This window comes from Triplophysa dalaica, chromosome 17 (assembly GCF_015846415.1).
Source record: "Triplophysa dalaica isolate WHDGS20190420 chromosome 17, ASM1584641v1, whole genome shotgun sequence".
Taxonomy (NCBI): Eukaryota; Metazoa; Chordata; class Actinopteri; order Cypriniformes; family Nemacheilidae; genus Triplophysa; species Triplophysa dalaica.
Window position 1 is genome coordinate 18,616,932 of NC_079558.1, and position 22,194 is coordinate 18,639,125.

A 22,194-nucleotide genomic window follows, 5' to 3' on the forward strand; every position below is an offset into this window, starting at 1 on the left:
CACAATCATTTTGATGCGTTTAGTCAGACAAATACCTTTTATGCATATCAAGTTCTCCTCTGAGAGGAAGTGGGGCATTTATATGATTGAAGATTCTGTTCTTGATGTGGTCGCTCCTATTAGAAAGACTCCAGGGGGTTTGTAAATCATCCGCCACTCACACAAAAGCGTGGATTCAATATTCTCTGGATAATTTAGGTGATTCTTGTATCTAATTGGCCATAAATCTACATTTACAATGTGGAACACTGAGACCGACACACTTTTGAGACCTTCATTTATTGCCCACCGAGAGAACACAGAGAAATCCTGAAGTGATGCATGAATTTGGGTTCTTGAAAGACCTTGTGAAGTCAGTGCAGTTTTCTTGTCCTCTTATAAAAAAAATAGCCAATAGGTTTGCATCACAGCATTGATCCTCCATTTGCTAAACTGTGTGGATATGACAAAGGTTTTAACAAGCAAGTAAGAGTGTTTTCTGGATTGTGAGAGGCATCAGTTGTGAGTTTATATTGAGTCGCTCAACACAGTCGAGTCGATTTGACTGTTTTGTGACAGGAGAGCCGTCACATCTGTCACTGTGAGTGATGAGTAAAAGACACCATTTCACTATATTTATATCACCAGTCAGACAAGTGAGCGTTGAGTCTGAAATAAGTGAAAGCTCTTGCTTCAGGCCTTCCAGCGCAAGACTGTGGAACTCATTTTTTTATTCTTTAAATTCAGAAACCTTGATTCTTGCTCTCTTTGTTTTAAGAAAAAAGACTGATCGTTTCTCCTCGACACAATTCTCACAGTCATTTACGCACTGGAGATAAAAGACATCACTTAATAATCTTCATATGGCGTAACTAAACCAAATCAGATCAGTATTTAATTCAACAATCTCGTGAAGAAATCTATATCTATATTAATCTATATTAATTTATTGAAGGGAAAAGTCTCTCGCCACTCTGATTCCACATGAAGATTTTCTCCACAATATCAGTGTCAAGACTCATTAAAGCACAATTAAAGTTTGTCTGCTCAGTAACACGAGAGCAAGAAAGAAAAATGCTGCAAGTCAAAGGTTTCTGTCAAATTAGCCCACGCGGCTGTAACGGCACAAGAGTCTCCGTCCGTTTAATTGCCTTTCTGACTGGAGTCTCAAACAGGGAACAAAAAGACAGAAGCCCATTTATTTTTAGCCCCGTCTTGGTTTTGCTGGTGCATTTAGATGAATGCAATTCTCAGATATAAAAATAGAAAATGTTGACGTCTCTGCGAGGTTGTCGATATGCAAAACCATGTTTTTGCCCCTTGCACCCACTCATTATTTAAATTTAAGTCTTTACATCTGAGATCCTCCCGAGGACGTGATTTTGAGGCTTGAAGTAGATGAGATGAGTAAACCATCATGTATTGGCACAGTCTGAATGGATCTTATTTTACTTTTTGTAAGTTTGCTTTCTAAATTTTGCTGTCACACCATATAAGACACATTTACGATTTATAAGTCAACTTCTCATTTGCAGCTGGAAATTAATTGGGTTTTATGTCAACAATATTTTTAACAGACCCTTTCAATCCAATGTTAAAAATGTGACATTTCTGTGTATTACACCAGACATCAAAATCTGTTAATTTATGATGTGTGTTTTTAAGAAAACTCTTCGTATATTTTTTAACAAGCATTTACAGAAGTTTGATGGTAGATGGCAAACCAGCTATATTCATTCTGTCCACTGGAAAGAAAGTACATTTAATCTACTTAAAGATACTCATCAACATGAATCTGCATCTCAAGGCAGTGTGGACCACCACGTCTTACCCTGTTCTCGCCTCTTAGCATCTTTACCTTAGACACTATTTGAGGTCATTCCTGTGATGAATTCAGACCTGGGCAAACACACTTTACACAGCATCTTTACCGGCCCACATTTCAACTCATGCAAGACTCTGAGACCACCAGCAAAAACATGTTTTTCAAATCTAACACTGTTTCCTTACAAATGATATCATGAACATATGAACAAATTTTCAGCATCTCTCCAGCTGGCGTATGCTCCACAGGTTTGTGTAAAACCTGATGATCCGTGTTCTCACAGCATGATGTCAATACATATCCCGAGAACATTGTGTGGCCTTAAGGAGAAGCGATGACAAAACATTGTTTTAAAAAGAAATACTTTGCAGTTGTGTTGCACTATTGTAGGTTTTTGTCTAAAAAAAAAGTGCGGTATATTTTCAGGATTAATTTAAATGAGATTTTGAATCACATACTTTTAGAGCGACCCCGCTGTACATGTAACTTCATCTTGTGGCGTTTGTTTATTTAACTGTGTGTCATGTTATATTGCCTGTGACATTAAGCTCATAGCTGAAATAAAGCTTTTTGACAACGCTCTTAACCGGCTTTGCTGAATATAGAGAGCTCACCTGCTGGTCACGGACTGACAGAATTTTCCAAGGCAAATGGATAAAAAAACTTGAAGAAGTCTTTGGTACTTATTCTCGTTCTCAGTAAGTGGGAACACAGCTGGCAGTCTGCTTTGGGTGTGATTCTTGCGTGACCTATAATATCCATCCATCCATCCATTTTCTACCGCTTATCCGAACTACCTCGGGTCACGGGGAGCCTGCGCCTATCTCAGGAGTCATCGGGCATCAAGGCAGGATACACCCTGGATGGAGTGCCAACCCATCGCAGGGCGACCTATAATATATTAGAATTAATTTGTAATGGATTGCTTGCTTTGAATGAGGAAGAATCCCGCTGTGAATCCGGTTCTTGAATTAACATGAAACAGCAGAAAGTTAAAGGTGGGGTGCCACTGTGTTTCACACATTCTTTACAATGTTAAATGTGCTGGCTTCTCAAGCTTGGCATGGTCAACTTATTAAAATGTGACGTAGTATTTCTGTGCTCTATACACTCCCCCAGTGTTTGTATAGGTTTCGTAACAACTTTTCTTAGTCCCTTATTGGACAATTCTCCCGTAAAAGCATACCCACTTGTCATCCCACCAGAGCGTGATAAGAGCATGCCAATGCGTCAACCAGGGAGAGCGGTTGAAGGAGCATGCGCACACGTTAACCAGCTGGAGCAAGAGAGAGAGAGGTGAAGTTCTGGTGTTGTTATATATGAATGTTATATAAACGGTGGATATAATGCTGGATTTGGAGATGGTTTGAAACGTGCTTTAGTTCCGCCCCCCCCCCCCCCCCCCCGGACGCAATCAGGAGGTCGTCTGTTTTCGGATATAATCATACAGCTGTATCTGTCTTATAGTCTGTTTTATACCATATAGGTACTGAAGATTAAAATGAGATTGGCAGAAACTGTGTGTGTTACGTCCGCTTTAAGGGAACACTCCACTTTTTTAAATAAGCTCTCCAGCAGAGTTAATTATTTGAGTTTTACCATTTTGAAATGTATTCAGCTGATCTCCGGGTCTGGCGATAGCACTATTAGCATAGCTTCACATAGATCATTGAATCCAATTAGACCAGTGGCATCGCGTTCAAAAATGATCAAAGAGTTTCGATATTTTTCCTATTTAAAACTTGACTCTTCTGTGGTCATATCATGTACTAAAACAGGCGGAAAATTAAAAGTTGTGATTTTCTAGGACGATATGATTCGGAACTATACTCCCATTCCGGCGTAATAATGAAGGAAGTTTACTCCCGTAACATGGCCGCAGCAGGTGCAGTGACATCACGTGCTGCATTTCCAGATTTGAAGCATGTGAAAATGCGCTGCGTGATATCACTGCCATGTTTGGGCAGTAGATTTTGAGGCGATGCTACTCGTCTAATTGGATTCAATGATCTATGCTAAGCTATGCTAAAAGGGCTTAACGCCAGACCTGGAGGTCGGTTGAATAGATTCAAAAACGCTAAAACTCAATTTATTAAATCTGTGGGAGTTGGAGAATGAGCCTAATTCCAAGAAAAGTGGAGTGTTCCTTTAACAGACGGTTGCAATAAGACCTGTTGTTTCTGTCACCAGAACATCGATGGTCATTTAATTTTTATTGATTTGTTTATTCTGTGTTTATTTCATCTTAGTGTACAACATTTTTGAATCAATAGTTCTTAGTATCTTAGTTTTTGCTTTGTAATGTGATAAAACCCACATAAGAGGTGCAACAGATGTGATTTTGGGCTCATGGTCCATAATCCAGCCCTGATACTGACCCAAACATTTTCCATTAAAATTAATGAATCAAAACATTGTATTTGTTTATTTGAAGAAGCGTGAGTTTGTTTATTCATCACATAGGTTTGAGTGTAAAGACTGTATGCCTATAAGGATCAAATAACTATAAACTGACCAGCTGCTGAAAGTTTAGTTTCAGGTTTTATTGGTTTTTACTCCACTTCTGTTGAACATCTGCTGTTTCCTAGAGGATTATACACAGTTGTGACATTGAAACACTTGTAATCAAGTTAAAAAGTTTGTTCATCAATTACATGAAACATGTGACAGGTTACTTCTAAAAACTTTGGTACACATTTTAATTTCACACCTTTGGATATTTTGACTCAATTGTGTAATTTAGTATGGTAAGTACACTCGAGTTAAAGTCTTTGGTGTTGTAGCTCAGGTGATATCAGACATCTCTATGGACTGTGTCAGGATGTACATGCGTGTGAGTTTGAGGCCGCATCCACATGAAGCCAGAGCTTTCCCTATTTGATCTTCTTTTTTCCTTTTCACTGCGTCATCTCAAGAAATATCTGCATACAGGCAAAACTGACTCAAAACGATGTAGTATACACGCCAAATCAGTCGCCACAGAGATACGCTAAAAATGGAGAAGAAGATTTGGATATTAAACTTGCGCGCTTGGGTGATGACATCATCGTTTCAGAAAATATACGGATCTGATGTACACACAAAAACGCAAGGGTGATGTTTTCAGATTTATCCACTATGGGATCCAGTTTCAAAATATAGGTTTCAGGCTCCCAAAACTGCAGATCTGTTTGAACGAAATGCAGATACGAAACAAAATCTTTGAGTATACAGCTATCCGCGTCTCTGTGTTGATGGCCTCTGAAAATCTGCTGTAAAGCTATACCGTCTGCCGGCATCTTTGTTACTCTAATGTCATTTGGAGTATTAGTTTCTCAATTTCACAGCATTTGGAAACAAAAACCAAAACATTTAGAATGTTAAAGGCAAATTTGTAACCTATTGGCATTAAAATGTTTAAAATGAAATGATGTGCATTTTAAGCAGAAAAACAACAGCTCCAGTGTTTAATAGTATGTCTTTTAGGGAAGTCTTGACCTTTCCAATATGGCGGCACGTGGACATATCTCAGCAGTAGACGAACTTACACACACAGAACCTGATTTTTCCAGTATCAGTGCTGAATCGGATGAAGAGCTTTTAAGATACCGTGGTATAAGCAGGATAAATGATTGTGGACTGTGAATTATTGAAAGTAAATGCATGCTGTGATTCACATCATGGTTCTATGACCATCTCAAGGTGTTCATTCATTTTAAGCTGTTTCGAGATTAACCAGGAATGTAACAATCCGTGCTTATGTACCAAGGTTTTACTGAATTATGTGTAGACTTGTACCTCAAGAATTAAACAAACATAGACCACAGCAATATTGTTGTTACATTGAACATAGAAATATCCACTGACCCGTCAAAGACCTGTCAAGACACGACAACACTACTTGATAATTAGTAGAGCTGCGTACCCTACGCCGTAGCCTGACACGCACCTCTCCAAATATGTATCAAGGCGTCAACTCAACGGGGACCCTACGTGGACCACAAGGGCTGTGATTGGTCTGTTTGAGCCCCTACCTCAGGTCAAAAAACTCTGCGATAGCATCATGTCTACTCAAACGCATTTCATGAAAGAATTATTTAAGAAAATTATTTGTTCATCTGTAGTTTACATCTCAAGCTGCAACAAAAGTGACTGTTTACTTGCCGCTATCACTGCTATAATGCTTCACAAACGAGCTCATTCTTGTTCGGCTCTATTCTTAGTTACACAAGAAACACGCACATGGGCACGGACGCCTAGTGGTCATTGCCTGTCGACGCGGACAACGACGCAGAAGTGTAAATGAAAACAGACACATAACCTACGGTCTAGAGGCTACGGCGTAGGTCCTACGCAGAGCTAAAAATCGAGCTTTACACAGCTTTTTTCTTCCGGCTTCTCAAGACCAATGAGATGCCAGATGAGGTGTGGAGAGGATCCGGAGATTAACCGGACAGACTCTGTTGGGTCTATTAACTCATCGACTCGGGTCTTTCAGGTGGACTCATAACACAGATAGCTGATTTACATGCTCATGTGACACATGTTTAGGGCTCAGACAGACAGAATGAGAAAGATGAGCAGGGCAGTGTGAGAGATGAGGTGAGAGGCTCATGTGTCTTTAAAGCCTCCTCATATGCGTGTCATCCATGCGGTGAGGGTAGCGAGGCCCATGCATTTTTAATCCAGTCCTGTGAAGAGGATTTGCATGATCAGCCACAGTTACTTCAAACAGTTTCACCGTGCAATGATGTCTCAATCATAAACTTTAGACCATGATTTATAAACAATATCTGCATAAAACCTGCTCATCTCATAAACTTCATTATATTATCAGCACTCAGTGCTTGCAAGCTGTTTGTACATTTCATTTCATTTGAGATCACTGAACTAACAATCACCTCTGCGTCCATCCCCTTCAAATCTGAGATGAAAACTTTGTTTGTAGAATGAAATACCTGCGGTATCTGTTGCTTATTCACAGCGTCTCTGCCGTATCTTAACGTGTTTGTGAGATTGACTTGACCGAAGTGCAGGAGTCTGTTGAAATATGAGTGTTTTATATTTCAGAGATATTTAAAGTTAAGCAGCCCTGACATGTCTTACGAAGAACCGACATAAAACACATTTTCAAGAATTTCACATTTCCTCAGTAGGCTTTGGAGTTCAAAACCATTTTCATCAGGAAGCTGAATTACTCGTCACCTATTTATTAACATCTCAACTGAGGTGTTGAAAGTCTCCGCTGTTGTTTTCTGCTGAAATCATGCCAGTTCAGTTGGAGATCCATCATATCACTCTGTACAGGTGTGAAAGCTGTAATGCCTGCTGATAAAAACAATAGAACCCAACACATGACCAGCAGAGACACACAGACACCATTCTAGTTGAAAACCAATACAACTCCCATTATGACTGTGTCACGGGGAGAACAACGACACGGACACAAAGGTTACAATAAATGGCCATGGAGGGTACTTTTATTGAAGGCTCCTGAGGAGACAGGGAATACACCAAGGTGATGCCGGTCAAAGGTGCTGCTGATCCTCAGAGGAAAGTGACAGTCGTCTCGGGGTCTCGTGCACGAGTGAGTCGAGGTAGCATCCGGGTCAGCGCTATAGCCCGCAGTATGACTCTGGTGGTTCAGTCTTTTCTTCAGCCTTCTGATTCTAGGGGGAGATAACACGAGGCGTAAGTACGTTGCTCGGTAAGTTTGTGGAGATCAAGCTCCCCTTCCCTTAGAATGCCAACAGCTTTTATAGCTGTTGGGATTGTGCCTTTAACGACCGGCAGGTGTGTCTCATTGATTTCCCCCGTCTCCATGGCGACGCTGATTGCGTAACGGGTGACTCGTCACAGACTGTTACATCCAGCAGGATATCTCTGGTGGTTTCGGTTGGGGTCATTGTCAAGGCTGTATTGATAGTGTAGAGAATCACAGCATGCAACTTCATGAGTTTAGTAACACGCTATCTGAGGCACTCCTATCCTTAAGGATGTCATGCAGGGGCTCATTGTCCGGAGCTCACCAATTGATCACTGGGATCCCTCAGGGATCGGTGCTTGGACCACTCCTTTTCTCCATCTACACAACATTCTTGGGACCCATCATACGGGTACACAGCATCTCCTATCACTGCTATGCTGATGACAACCAGATTTACATCTCATTTCATCCAGGAGATATCACTGTAACAGCTCACAATACAGCCTGCCATAGAATACATCTCATATTGGATGAAAGATCATCACCTCCAGCTGAACCCTGCCAAGACAGAACTACATATTTCCTGCACATCCCACGCTGCATCAAGATCATGTTTGATGATCAGCATTAATCACATTGCAAAGGCGTTCATGCCGATATGCCTCATTTAACATTAGAAAGGTTAGACCCTATCTCACTGAGCATGCAGTGGAACTTCTTGTCCAGGCCCTTGTAATCTCAAGGTTAGACTAATGCAATACTCTCCTTGCTGGTCTTCCTTCAAAGGCTATCAATCCACTCCAGTTGGTTCAGAACACAGCAGCACGCCTCATCTTCCAACAGCCAAAAGACCTCATGTGACTCCCCTTTTGATCTCTCTCCACTGGCTACCGGTTGAAGCCCTTATCAGATTCAAGTCTTTAATGCTTGCCTACAGGACTAACACTGGATCTGCACCGGCATACTTTCATACCCTCCAAAACTCCTACACCCAATTAAGATCCCTGCGTTCAGAAAACCAGCAGCATCTTGTATTGCCTTCTCAAAAGGGCAGTAAATCGCTTTCTCACTCATTCTTCTTCACAACTCCTCGTGGAACATTCTTCGCTTATTTGCTCCCTGAACTTTGGATAAAAGCTTCTGCTATACTAAATGTAAATGTAAAAATGCTAAAGCCAAAAATCATAACACTGTTATTCTCTAATATAAATTATAACAATAAATGAATATTATCATAAGGATAAATTGCTATGCTTTAACAAGGCACCCTCATTAGGAGCTGTTTGTGTCTAAAAGTATTTAAGCCAATAATTACACACCGCCGTACAACCCCCACTCTCTTTACGAATTACATATTCAGGTAGATATAAATCAAAGTACAATGAATGATTTTTTAAATTCTTTTTGAGTTCATTATTTAATAGATAAAACAAAGAAGTATTTAATATGTGATTATTTTTTAATTGTCATCTGGATACTTTAGGAGGGGCCCAAACATTTTTGGGGGGAACAATGCCATGCAGTTAACTATAAAACAATGAAATGCTGATTTTATGTAGTTTGCAAAAATATATGTTTTGCCAAAATATTTAGATTTATGCAGACATGGATGTAAAATGTATGTAGTACATGTAAAATACAAATCAAACAGCAGCATTTATTTGGCAGACATTTGGTTTAAAATATTATTTTATCCAAAACACAAAATCTTTTAACGAAAAAATTAGAACTGAACGTGCATAACTAAATTAAGTCTCTTGAAAACAGACGATTTTTAATGAATTAGATTTTTTATTATTTTAAAATGTACTCAGTGCACCTATAACATCACAACCTTACAGAAGATTACAGAATTTAAAGAGATTACAGAATTATACCATGCTCAGCACAAAAGTTCTTCCATTTCTTCTAAAGTGCTGTGATCATGATATTTATTACGTGTGCAGTCTTCCGGTGCAGAACTTGTGGCACAAATTGAAGCAAGTTCTGTTGCTGCAGTCTAAAGTCCTGAGCATTCACTAATGTTTATTTGTGATAAAATCACAGAAGATATATCAGCTGTGAAGGAGGCTTCTCTCCTCTGACGGTTAACTCAGAGGAGAAGCTTGTGTGAATCTGTGTTACTGTCATGTGATGTCATCAAGGCTGGATCAAGAACACATTGGGCCCATGGGCTATGGCAAACCCTGGGGCTCCCTGCATTGTATTGCCACTCAACAGAATCTTTTACAGTGATTATTACATTTTATTGCTATTATAATTACTTACAATTTTCTTATTATTTAATCAAATTTTCTATCATAGTAATTTAATAAAGCATAATGCCCCACGAAGCAGTGTGTAACAGCGCATTTTATAACAGCTAAGGGCGTTGTGGCATGACACGAAGCGGAGTTATTAAAACCCCCTCAGCTGTTAAAAAATGCACTGTAACCCACTGCTTTGCGGGGCTTATTGCGTTTATAAAATTATTATTCTATATGCATGTCAAGATCTCATAAATAAAAATAAATAAAAGGATATTTAGGCTATGTAATGCGGTCAGCTGTTATAGATCAGGGTATTTTAGCTCAAGGACCAGAACTGACTGTTTTATCATTTTAAATTTAATTTATATTTTATATAAGCACAAGTTTGCATACTAAACTCTCCAGGCTATTAAAAACAACATTAACATTAACTTCAGATATAACTTCAAACAAACAGGTTTACAAATTCAGCAAAAACACTTGCGATCACTTCCTTAATGAGTATTTTACAATAAATACTCTAAATAGGGTCTTACCATTAAAAAGTCTTCTTTCGAACTTTAGCTGAGCAGAAAACCTTAATGAAATGATTAAAACCCATGCTTTTTACCATGTCACATTCAAGGGACAGCCGTGTTAAATGGCTCCGTCGTTTTTGACTCACTGTTGACAGCAAACAAGATTTAATAAAAGATAACTTTGAGAAGGAGTGCTCTCCTCACCCTCAGATTTGTCACTGATCAGATGTGTTGTCTGAAGTAAGAGCCGGCGCCAATAATATTGTAAACAGTCATAAAACCCTTGCTAACTAACTGGTTGGTCTTAAGAACAATAACTTACTGCTGCTGCTATTTCACCTTCAACATGTAAAGCACATTGATCTGTGACATGGGAGATGCTAAATGTGTATTGCAGCACAGACGTTTTGTCCGAAAGGGAACTGAAGTTATTTACTTCATTTTGGAATTTTATCTGTAAGACTAGCATCACGTTTTTCCTTTTCAACTTTATTTCTCCTTTTTGCACACCACTATAACTTTTGTGAACCCCAGCGAGCAAAGCGGAAAACTTCATGTGCTCAAGATGATAAAGCAAAGCGCAAAGAGGTGTTTCCCGGCGTGACGGCACAGACTGTAAAGTGATTTTGATTGGACAGTGAATGATATCACTAAGGAACAGTTTCCAATAGTTTCTTGTTATTTTATAATCAACCACCTATATGAATAGTCAATCAATGATGTAAGGACAGCTCCCATTTCCTCCAGCCAATCAGGGGCCAGCTCCTTCCGCAGGACCTGGGGCTACAGCCCCACCTAGCCCTTGTGTTAATCCGGCCCTGGATGTCACAGCTCCTGTCAATCACAGCATCAGTTTACAGTCAGCTCCTTGTTAAGGGTATTCTCACAAAATGTTCTTTGTAGTGGAAAAGCATTCTGTGAAAAAGGAAGAAATCAAGAGTTTGGTTGCAAAATGAGATTGTGTATTCCAATTCATTTTAATCAAACTGCAGTTGGTTTGTTTTGTTTTAAGACATAATAACCAAAAAATATAGCTAACTAACACAATTTAAAAAATGATAACATAATAAAATCATGATTTTTGGAGGTATCTTATTTTAGAACCAAACTCTTCAAATTGTTCTTTTAAGAACCTTTGACTGAAGGGTTCTTTGGAAAACCAAAATGTGTTCTTTTATTGCGTCGCTGTAAAGAATCTTTTGTATAGCTCCTTTATTTTTTAAGTGCAAAGGGTTAATGAACAACAATTTAAAGTCATTTATACTGTTGTTTTCAACATAATATTCATTTCTGAGGAAAAAGATTTTTGCAAACACTCTCAGAAAAAAAAGTACAAAACGGTACCTTTAAGGAACAAAAGCTTGTCACTGGGGTGGTACCCTCAAAGGTACATTATTGTACCTTGAGTCAGGGGAGCAAATTTGTACCTTACTTGTTTGTACCTTCTACGGGCCAATACTGTACCTTTGAGGATCAATAATGTACCCTAGACAAAGGTACAATAAAGTACCTCTGGAAAAAGGTACAATTTTGTCCCATTAAGGTACCGCCCCAGTGACAAAGCCATTTTGTACCTTTAGGTGGCAAAAAAGTTCCTTTTTATTCCTTAAGGAGTGAAAGAAAATGTAGGCAAACAACAACTAACTGAATTTTAGACATTTATTTTAGTCCATATATGGAAAACAGTTTAATTCACAGATTCAATAATAATTCATCTCACAACCATACAATGTAACATCCCAAAATAAAATGCCACAATGTTTAGGATGTCATGTCTGATATAAAAAAAACATTTAAAAAAATTAAATACATTTTTAAGAAGCATTTCATTGACCAACTGACAACTTCATACTGCCACTCCAAAAACAAAACAGCGATATAAGAGAATAGATACAGGGAATAAAATAACCATTTCCTTCTTTGTCCTTTAAGAAAGGGTATTTCAAAATCAGGGCCTTACACACTTTCACGTAGTCGTCATTGGTCAGAAACCTGAAACAGCGATGCAAAAGAAGGTGAGGAATGTAACAACAGACATAGTATTAATAACTAAAATGCCGTGATCCAGTTAGGTTGCAAAACTTACATTTTGATCAGGGCCATGGTTTCATATAATGTTCTTATGATTTTGTTGTGATCGGATCTCTCCATTTTGCATGGCGGTTTTTGGTCCAACTTTGTCTGAACATCTCTGGGAAATTTAGGAATGATGAAAGCTGCTGGGAAGGCTGATGATGGGATTGCATGACTATGATGAAATAAAACAATTTCATCTTAAAATGTTGGCAAATTAACCACACAGAAACAATACAAGTTAAAGTCCTGCAGAGTAAACGTTACTTCATTAAAAGTGTGCAAGTATCATCAGGAAAATGTAGTTAAACATTAAACTACCAGAGTAGGGTGAATTCAGATCCAGATAAAAAACGTATTTAGTGGTAACCTTAAAGCTATATTATATTGCTATGATATATAGAGTTATTTTCCATGGTTCTACTTAGGCCTAACGTTATAACAATGACATAACATTACTGTTACCGGTACCTTGATTCCGGTGTAGCCTTCTCTGAATGTACCGGGACAGGCTCGAGGGTTAGTGTCACGGTTTCTTTCCACTGCTGAACAAATCGGTTGAATTTTGCTTGCTTCTTAAACGATCCTTCAAAGAGGTATGAAACAATTCTCTCAGTCAATCCATAGTCCACTGCTTCTCCATCAACTGCATTATCTAGACAATAGAGAAAAGAAAAACAGCAATGTTAACAACCATAGTGGTAACAGCATACAACAATTTAAAAAGGCACATTATGTCATAATGTAACGTTAATGTAAGTCAATGGGGCAAAAAATAGTTTTGATCGTTTGATTCATTGGGTATTTTCCCTAATTTCTAGAGGTACGGGCTTGCCGTTTGGTCCGGACTTTGAGAAGCCCTAATATCCATATAAAAACACATTGAAAGTATTTAGGCGTAGCTAACGTTACCTCATTAGAGACGCTAGAAATGCGTCTCTCTCTCTCACACACAGTTGTAATGTTAACGTTATTGCTACTCGAAAGGGAGGTTAACCGTTGGTCGGTTCTGTCAGTTAACCTGATGTTGTAATTTAACGTTAGTCTTACATGGTTTTACGAAGATGGTCTAAAGACAGTTTGTCGAGAAAATAAAGAATTTCAGAACAAAACTGTTGGGCGGCAAAAACGTTTTTTTAATCCATCGTTCTCCTCTGACGCAGTCCAGCTAGCTAACGTTAAGTCAGAACTAAATACTTTTCGGCGGCAAAAACGCTTCACATCCAACTCTGACGCAGTCGTATTATAGCTAACGTTGACGTTAGCTCGATGGTGAACTGTAGCTAAGATAGTACTTATAATAATAGTATGTGGAATGGCAATATGAGACATAATACTGCTAATGTTTTAACTAACTAGTTAACGTTAATAATGGCAATCGTCAATGTCGAGTCTAGCAAGCTAATGTTGACAGAGTATGAACTTGGGTAGCGTTAACATTAACAGTAAAAGTTAACTTCCAACTTTGAATTAACACCACAAACACTGATTAAAAATTCAAATACTTTACCTTTGAATTTACTTCACTCCTCTTCAGTGACCTCTATCCCAAAATGAAATAACTCCGTGATTAAATCCTCCGTGGATAAATGTCGCAGCGCCATCCTCCCGAATTTGATCGACACCTGACCGAGACTGACAGTTGGAATCACTGTCGATTCACTCATGTATCCTTCCGCGCTGCTATATTTATGCTTCCGCCGAGTCGAGCTCTGGCCTATAGCTAGATCCTTTCAATAGAACAATTATTTGTCTGTTTCATTCTAATATAAATAGGGTAAAGGGTTTGAAAATCAAATTCTTCAATACTGTTTGTGAATATAAATAATTACATAATCCTCATTAACATGATTAAAAATGATTCAAAGGGACACTACACACACACACACACATACACAAAAGAAAAAAACATTCTGATTTATTTTGCCCATATCTCAAAACTTTTGGTTTAACAATTATTGAGTTATTGAGTTTGATAGTATAGGTAAACTTGTGTTTCTATATTGAGAGATGACATTTTCAGCATCCACTAATTCCTGCCATTTTACATTTAAAAATTAAGGTACAAATATGTAAGGGACAAATATGTACCTTACAGCACGGAAAGCACACAATGTACAATGGAAGGTGCACAATTGTACCTTAAAGGTGCACAATTGTACCTTAAAGATACATTTTTGTACCTTTAAGGGTACATATGCAAAGTTTGTACCTTAGGGAACAAAAATGGACCTGTATTGTACCTCTTTTTCCAACAGTGAACAGTTGAAAACAACTAATTAAAAATGGATTTAACTTGATTTAAAACAGCATTAAATGCACTCATCTCCTAGTCAAAAAGCCAATGAATTTGCAACAGCTGCTGTAGCATTTTGACATGCCAAACATGTCATTTATTTAAGGGACAAAATAAATGTCATTTCTCTAAATAAGTATGAAGAATTTTGCAAAAAGGATTTTGAATCTTTCAGCACATTTTAGGTTTTACACAAAAATCTGTTTCCCCCATGTTAAAACATCCGTCGAATTAGAACTAAAAACATCGGCATCAAAAAATGATTAATGTTTCATGATTTGTTACATTGAATTACTAAAAGCCTTAGTAGATTTTGACTCTTTACTGTGTTTAGGTGTATCCCATTAGAAAAAATAGGAAAAACACTAAATTAAGGCCCAATCCCATTTCTATCCCTTACCCCTACACTTGTCTTGATTGTCTTATGGTTGGATGGGCAGGGGTAAGGGCCATAAAGCCTTTTAAACTAAAAATTTTCGGGACCTTACTTCGAACGAAGGGGTATGAAATTTTCCAACATGGCTGCTCATGCGAGTATAATGTAAGCCTTTATTTTTGCTTCAAATATGATTTAAACAACAAATCATCATGTCTGTATTCAATTAATGTTGTGTTCAGTTTCTTGTATTGAATACTTTATAAAAAGTCACAAAATGTTGCTAACGTAACTGATTGCACGAAAGAACTGCAACATATACAACTGCAAAAAAGTACCTGTAACCAGGGCGTCTCCAGAATGCAATCACCCCGGTCACATTTTAGGCTGTTATCCATACAAGTGATATGACTACATATGACAGCAGCTCCTTTGAAGTTTGTGATAAACATTGCCGCCTCTCCAAACGATCAGGGACTTTTTTTTAGGACTTCCCCTTGCCACTCTGTTTTAAGGGGCCAGGGGTAGGAGATGGCTATAAAATAGAATTGGGATTGGGCCTACGTTTTATTGACACTAGTAAATTTGTACAAAAATAAATGTGTTCGATGATTTCTTAATAGGAAAATTAAATGAAAGTAGTTTTTGGTTAAAGCTTTGGGTAATTTGAGGCAGTTAAGAGCTCTTATAGACCCTAGGAAGAGATATATGTCAGATTTCTGAGAAACCAGAGAAACACCTGAAAAACTAAAGTTTGTGCTCCATTTAATCTCAATACGATTTAAGAAAAATATATACATTGAAAAATGTTACATCCTGATTTGATTTCCATTTCTACAAATTTCCAATAAAATGCAGTTGACCTCACAGCCCAATCAGAGGAGGTCGTCTGAGATATGATGAAGATGGAGCTCGTGTCTCAGGTGGAGTTGAGGTTGTTGGACTGCTGTCTTGCTGTTGTCTCTCTGCTTGCTTTGTCAGCTGTCAGCTTGTTCCCTGAGCATTAGAGAAGCTTTGCACATGCTTGTCTGCTCTTATTAGAATCAACGGCTGAAAGTTTTTCCCCAAATCTGCAAATGCAAACCGGTACAGCTCTCACTCTCATATAAAAATGACCTCTAAAAACAGGGGCATTGATGGATTTAAAGCTCTACTGGGGCACAGGCCCCCATTACGTTTTGGAAGCGGCTATTTGCACTAAGTGAAAACAGCAGTAGGTTCTGTTTACACTATGCTGGGGCACAACAGATTTATACCGGGGCACATACCCCATTAAAAGGGGTCTAGCGAGAACGTGAACGTTATTGCATCAGATAATACATAAGGTGGCTTTTATTGTAAAGAATGTCACAAGCATACCTTATTTAAGAGTCGCTTAAGCATTTTGGTTAAAAAAATACTTTCCATATTGAGAATAACACTCTGCATAAACGAATACATCAGAAGATGTAAGATGTGCATGGATAAACTTGCTGTAAATATTCAGCAAGCTTTAATCCAGTGTTTTCCAACCCTGATCTTCAGGGCAAACATTCCAGAATGTTTTAGATCTCTGCCTATATAAAACACCTGATTCAACTCATCAATCAAGTGTTTCATATAGGGAGAATGTGATGGGTTGCCTGTAGGGGGATCGAACCCAGATCCATGGAATTCAAAGTGTGAGGTATTTCTCACTGAGCTAGTCCCAAGGGTTTAAACCCAATCGCAGAAGATCAGAGAGTCAACAGGCTTTAGTCATCAAAATGAAAAGCTTTACTTTGTAGACCAAAAAAAGAAAGTTTGAAACAAATTTGGAAAGCTGTCCTTCCAATAAACAAGTAAAACAAAAGTAGACTTGAGGGTCTAAAATAAACTCAACATAAGAACAAGTAACTCCATTACTGCTCAACCGTGAGAAACAAGGGATAAACGGATCAAGAATGAACACAAAGGCAGAGAATAAACTGACTTATGAAGGGTCAAACACAGGTGTAGACAATCCGGTGATGATGAGGTGCTGAATGAGGCATTGTTGACCTCTACATGCCTGGAGCGACCAGAGTCCATAATGTGGGTGCCATATCCCATATTCAGGAGGCTCAGGGAGAATGACCCCTGCAGGCCAGGATAAACAAATAGTCCTAAAAGAACAGACACGTTATGGAGAGAGCTAGAACATTCTGGAAGGTGTGCCGCGATGACAAGGGTTGGGAAACACTGCTTTAGTCGGTGTTACACAATATTTGATTGATACTTCCGTAAATCCTCAACTAAGACCAAACAGGGACATTACACACTGTAAATATGATGATGTTTATTCACTTCAGGTAAAGATTTAGCTCAATCATTCTTCTGAAATCCATCAGTGTTGCCCAACGGCATTAGCAGAAGTTCCAACAGTTTTAAACTACTTGTTTACATTCTACATGTCAGAAGTGTTTCTTGCAGATTGAACAGACCTGCCATGAAGGCAAATAAAGCTCATTGCTATGTAGATCATATACATCCAGTGCAAACTGAACATTGTTAATTGACACAGTGAGCAGTCATAATATAGGGTGCAATTCTCGCTATAAACAAACCATTAACTATAAATGTTTCTTCAATAAACTCTTAACTAGTTGCTTATTAATAGTTAGTTAGGTAGTTGTTAGGTTTAGGTATTGGGTAGGATTATGGATGTAGGATAAGGTCATGCAGAATGTATGCTTTAATAAACAGTCAATATGCCAATAATAGGCATGCTAATAACAACTAGTTAATAGTGAGAGATGTCCCCTATACTGAAGTGTTACCAGGATTTGTTTTTATATATCTGATCACATACAGTGTCAGGAAGAAGAACCCAAGAGCGGGCGGCAGGTACAAAACTCAAAACTTTATTTAACAGACAAAAGACTCACGATGGGGTAAAACGAAACCGAAGATGCACTTGAAAACAAAGACTTGACTATTATCAGGAACTTCGACAAGACTAGGAGCAAGGTATCAGGACACGAGGTAAGAATACAATCAAGACTGACCAAAGCAACCAAACAAAATGAAACAGGACAGCAAACACAAGGGCACTTAATAGGGGAGCTAACAAGGGATAATCACACTAGGCAGGTGGAAGAGATAGTTACAGGTGGGAGGCTAGACAAAGGGGCGGGGTCAAGACAAGACAGGGGAGCACATGGCCATCATAACAAACAATGGCCATATGCTTTTGATATGCCTCTAAGATTGTCATGCTCAGACTTATAATACAGACAAAATTTGATTTTGCCTTTTGCCAGTCATCCATTTTTTCAAGAAAAATAACAAATAGACTTAAACTGAAATAGATTATTGATTTGAGTATATGGATATTTGTTGCATGTAGAGAAAACCTGATTTAGGTCCAAATTGGGTTTGGAAACAGCAGATATAAATAAATGTGTAAATGTGTGTGTGATGACTGACAGCTCTGTGTGTGTCCACTGAGACGGGCTGTTGAAATGAGCTCTGGTGCTCAGGGCTTGGCATCATCTCTCCCCTCCAACACCCTCAACCCACAAAAGCCAACAGCATCTGCCGCCAATTCTCTCTGCCAGACCCTTTCAGCCTGTCCCTTCGGAGGACCACTAAAGAGATTTCATATATGAAGAGGACCTGTGATCTTTCGCTAAATCCTTTCATTCGTCTTCATGCATGCAACATATGACAGTCACATAATCTGTTTTGAATGAATTTATAAGAAGAAACAGATAAACAAATTTAAATGTCACAGTTCTTTCTCCTAAACAATAAGATTACATCAATAGCAAATGTAAAATTTCCTCTTAACAATCAGAAATCTGACAAATGTGTCTGTCATCAGAGTTTGAGAAGAGATGTCAACAATGTGTCAAACTGAGCTCAGATTTGTCATGCCTGTCAATATTATTAAAGATCTCAATGTGAATTTAAACATTTCTCATCAGATTTACTCAAATCCAGATTATTTTATCTCTTCAATCTGCATTCATTTATACCTCCATACTCTTCATGTGTTTACACAATTACACTCTCATTTCATTCTCATTTTATTTATCATAAGCAATTTTAGGAGAAACATCTGAGACTTAATTGATTCTTGAAAAATGAAATGTGATTGAGCAATAACACTCATCTGAGAGCATCTGTGGTGCAAATGACAAGATGGAACACCTCAAACATTTTGGAAAATGTTTACATTGTAGAAAGCGTGCTAATATCAAATATCTATTGTAATATTACGATGTGTAAATGGTGTACAGGATAAATGTACAGTGGAATATTTTTTCCCAAATGTTTAGGCTGAAAAACAACATTTGTAAATAAGGCGTGTGGTAATGTGCGCTGGTGTTGTCTGTAAATGGAAGAAACCGTGATGATGTTGTGAAACAGTATGGCAGATGTGCTGGAATGATAAGGCGTGAATGTTGTGTAGATTGATGACAGCCCTTCATTTCTCACACGGACAACATTACAGCTCTATTAGAAAGTGCTGTCTGATTGGTATGCATTAAAACAAGTCTTTGGAATAGCATTAGGAGTGAGCTTTTAACCTCTCACTGAACCTCCATCCGTAATTAAAACTGTGATTAATGCAACTGATTATCAGATCACGTCTGCTTCCATATGCCAGTGAAGCCGGCAGAGCCACTCTGAGAGAGAGAGAGAGAGAGAGAGAGAGAGAGAGACAAAGAGAGAGACAGAGAGAGAGACAAAGAGAGAGACAGAGAGAGAAAGATACACAAAAATATTTGATTCCAAAAAGACTTTCCTTTAATTTTCTTAAAAGCAACTGTGTTAAATCTTTTAATGGGTAGTGTATATAAACCTCTATGGAAGTATGCATTATCATATTTTAGTTTCAGTGCAAAATATCATTGGAAATTTATGAATTCATATTTACAAAAATGTATTTACTAGATGCTTTTATCATAAGTGATTTTTTTAAGATGAAGGGACTGGAAAATGAATTACAGAAAAATAAACACATTTTCTAAATATGGAAACAGAGACATTACTTCAGGTACATTCAGAACAGGTCTGTTTTTACTTCGCATGAAGAGTTGAGGAAAACTGCAAAATTCATTTTTGGAGCTGTGGTCTCTAATAATATCTTTAATTACTGCATCCATTGGGAACAACTTCTGGGGTTGGTGGATACCTCTTTTGAAGTAATGTATTTTTTCAGCAGGAATTCAGTGATTGAACACAATTGTAAATGAAAACACAATTAAAACTCACTTGTGACTTGAACAGAATCAATCTCTCAAGTTAACAGCTAATGCCAGGACAGACAGTAATAGAGTAATAGACGTTGCCGATATATCCGCACGAAATGTGACATTTTTTATTAGCAGCATCGGCCCATGTTTAGAGTAATGTCATGTGTTGACCTTGGATGTTTAAGTCTATTGTAATGCTACATGCTAGTAATTAGACACGTAATACACATCATTTATTAGGTTTCACCATTTTTTCTGTCATTTATCAAATCAAAATGTATTTATAAAGCACAATAAAACCAACAGTAGTTGACCACCATGCTGTACAATATCATACTATAATTAGCATAAAAAGTATACATACAGTATGTAATAAAGACCGCAATGCAATGAGAAAAAAAAATCTAAAACCAGTAAATGATGAGGGCCCAAAAACTTTAGGAACAGTTATATGTCTGTAAGAAACAATGTGTTTTTTTAATTTGTATTTAATTTCAGATTAAATTAGTTTGTGGGAAACCGTTAGATTATTCCACCGTTTTGACCCAACAACTGAAAAAGTTTGGTCGCCTCTCAACTTTATCCGGAATCTCAGGACCATAAATAAGCTTTGTTCAGAAGTCCTCAGTGAGTATTTTGATTAAAGAGTTCACAGAGATATTAAGGAGCTGATCCAGTCAGAGCTTTACACACCAAGAGCACAATTTCTAAAATCAATTCTATATAACGGACCGACAGCCAATGCAAAGAGCACAATTCATGGGTGATTTGATTAAACTTCCGGGTGCCAGTCACAAGTCGGGCCGCTGCATTTTGAACCATTTGGAGTCGACTTATATTAGATCGACTTATTCCAAAAGAGAATTAGAATAATCAAGCCGAGATGACACAAATGCAGGGATCACTCTCTCAAACTCTGGAAAACATAAAAAACACTTGGCTTTAGATAGCAATCTTAGTTGGAAAAAACTTCTGTTTATCAAAAATAACACCCATGATGGCCTTACATAGGAGGCCAAGTCTCCTAAATCATAATCACCGGTGTCTGAAGACTCCAAAACAATCTCATTAAGATGCAAAAAAAGAAAAGAAAACCAAGATTTAATGTCCATCAGACACGGAGCTAAGGTTCTCAAGGCCGGTTAAATTTGGGTGATATCAGCATAGAAATGATATGACACCCTTTACTTGGCAAAAATTAATTCCAAAGGAAGCATATACTGTATAGCAAGAACAAAACAGGAGCCAAAATGGAGCCCTGAGGAACTCCAAACTTCAAGGCACAGATGGATGAAGAGAACCAAACCAAGACAAAAAGAAAAAGTTCTATCTTCAAATTATGATATAAACCAGAGCAGAGCAAACATTTAATGCCCAAATTGTGCAAGGTGTGAAACAAGGAGATTGTGGTCAACGGTATGAAAAGCAGCACTTATATCTAGAGTAGAGGCATCATCGAGTCCCCTGAGTCTACAGATAATAAAATATCATTTAAAACTTTTAAAGTTTAGACTGTCTTCCTGAACACAGATTTAAATTTTTCAAAAGTATTATTAAATTTCCAAGGCTTTAGAGATAAATGATCAAATAGGTCTATAGTTTGACAAGGCGGCTTGGTCTAGATTAGATTTTTTGAGCAGCAATGTCTAATTTTCTTGATTAGACATTGGAGCTGCCTTTTGCCACGCAGTTGTTTGTATAGGGTGTATAGGAGTGGGCTGAGAACACATCCTTGTGGCACTCCAGTGATAAGGGTCCGTGATTAGGAGGTATTGTTGCCAATTTTGACTACCTGGCGTCTGCTAGACAGGAAGTCCAGGATCCAGCTGCACAGCATGTGTTCTTTTCTTTCCAGGTGGGACAGAGCAATGTATAGTGTATGTGCAATGGCATCATAAGTGAAGAGGTTGTTGTGGTATACAAACTGTAGTGGGTCCAGTGAGGAGGCAGAACACAGCAGATGTAATCTTTTAATAGCCTCTCAAAGCATT

General features: G+C 38.0%; 1 long non-coding RNA gene across 1 annotated transcript; it reads right to left on the minus strand.

Moving 5' to 3' along the window:
• Nucleotides 1-11,834: 11,834 nt before the first annotated feature.
• LOC130439323 (uncharacterized) lies at nucleotides 11,835-13,971 on the minus strand. Its single transcript, XR_008909440.1, has 4 exons — nucleotides 13,841-13,971; nucleotides 12,802-12,985; nucleotides 12,344-12,505; nucleotides 11,835-12,249 (listed from the first exon to the last, which is right to left on the minus strand). It is a non-coding gene; the product is annotated as an uncharacterized LOC130439323 (long non-coding RNA).
• Between the last annotated feature and the right edge of the window lie 8,223 nt (nucleotides 13,972-22,194).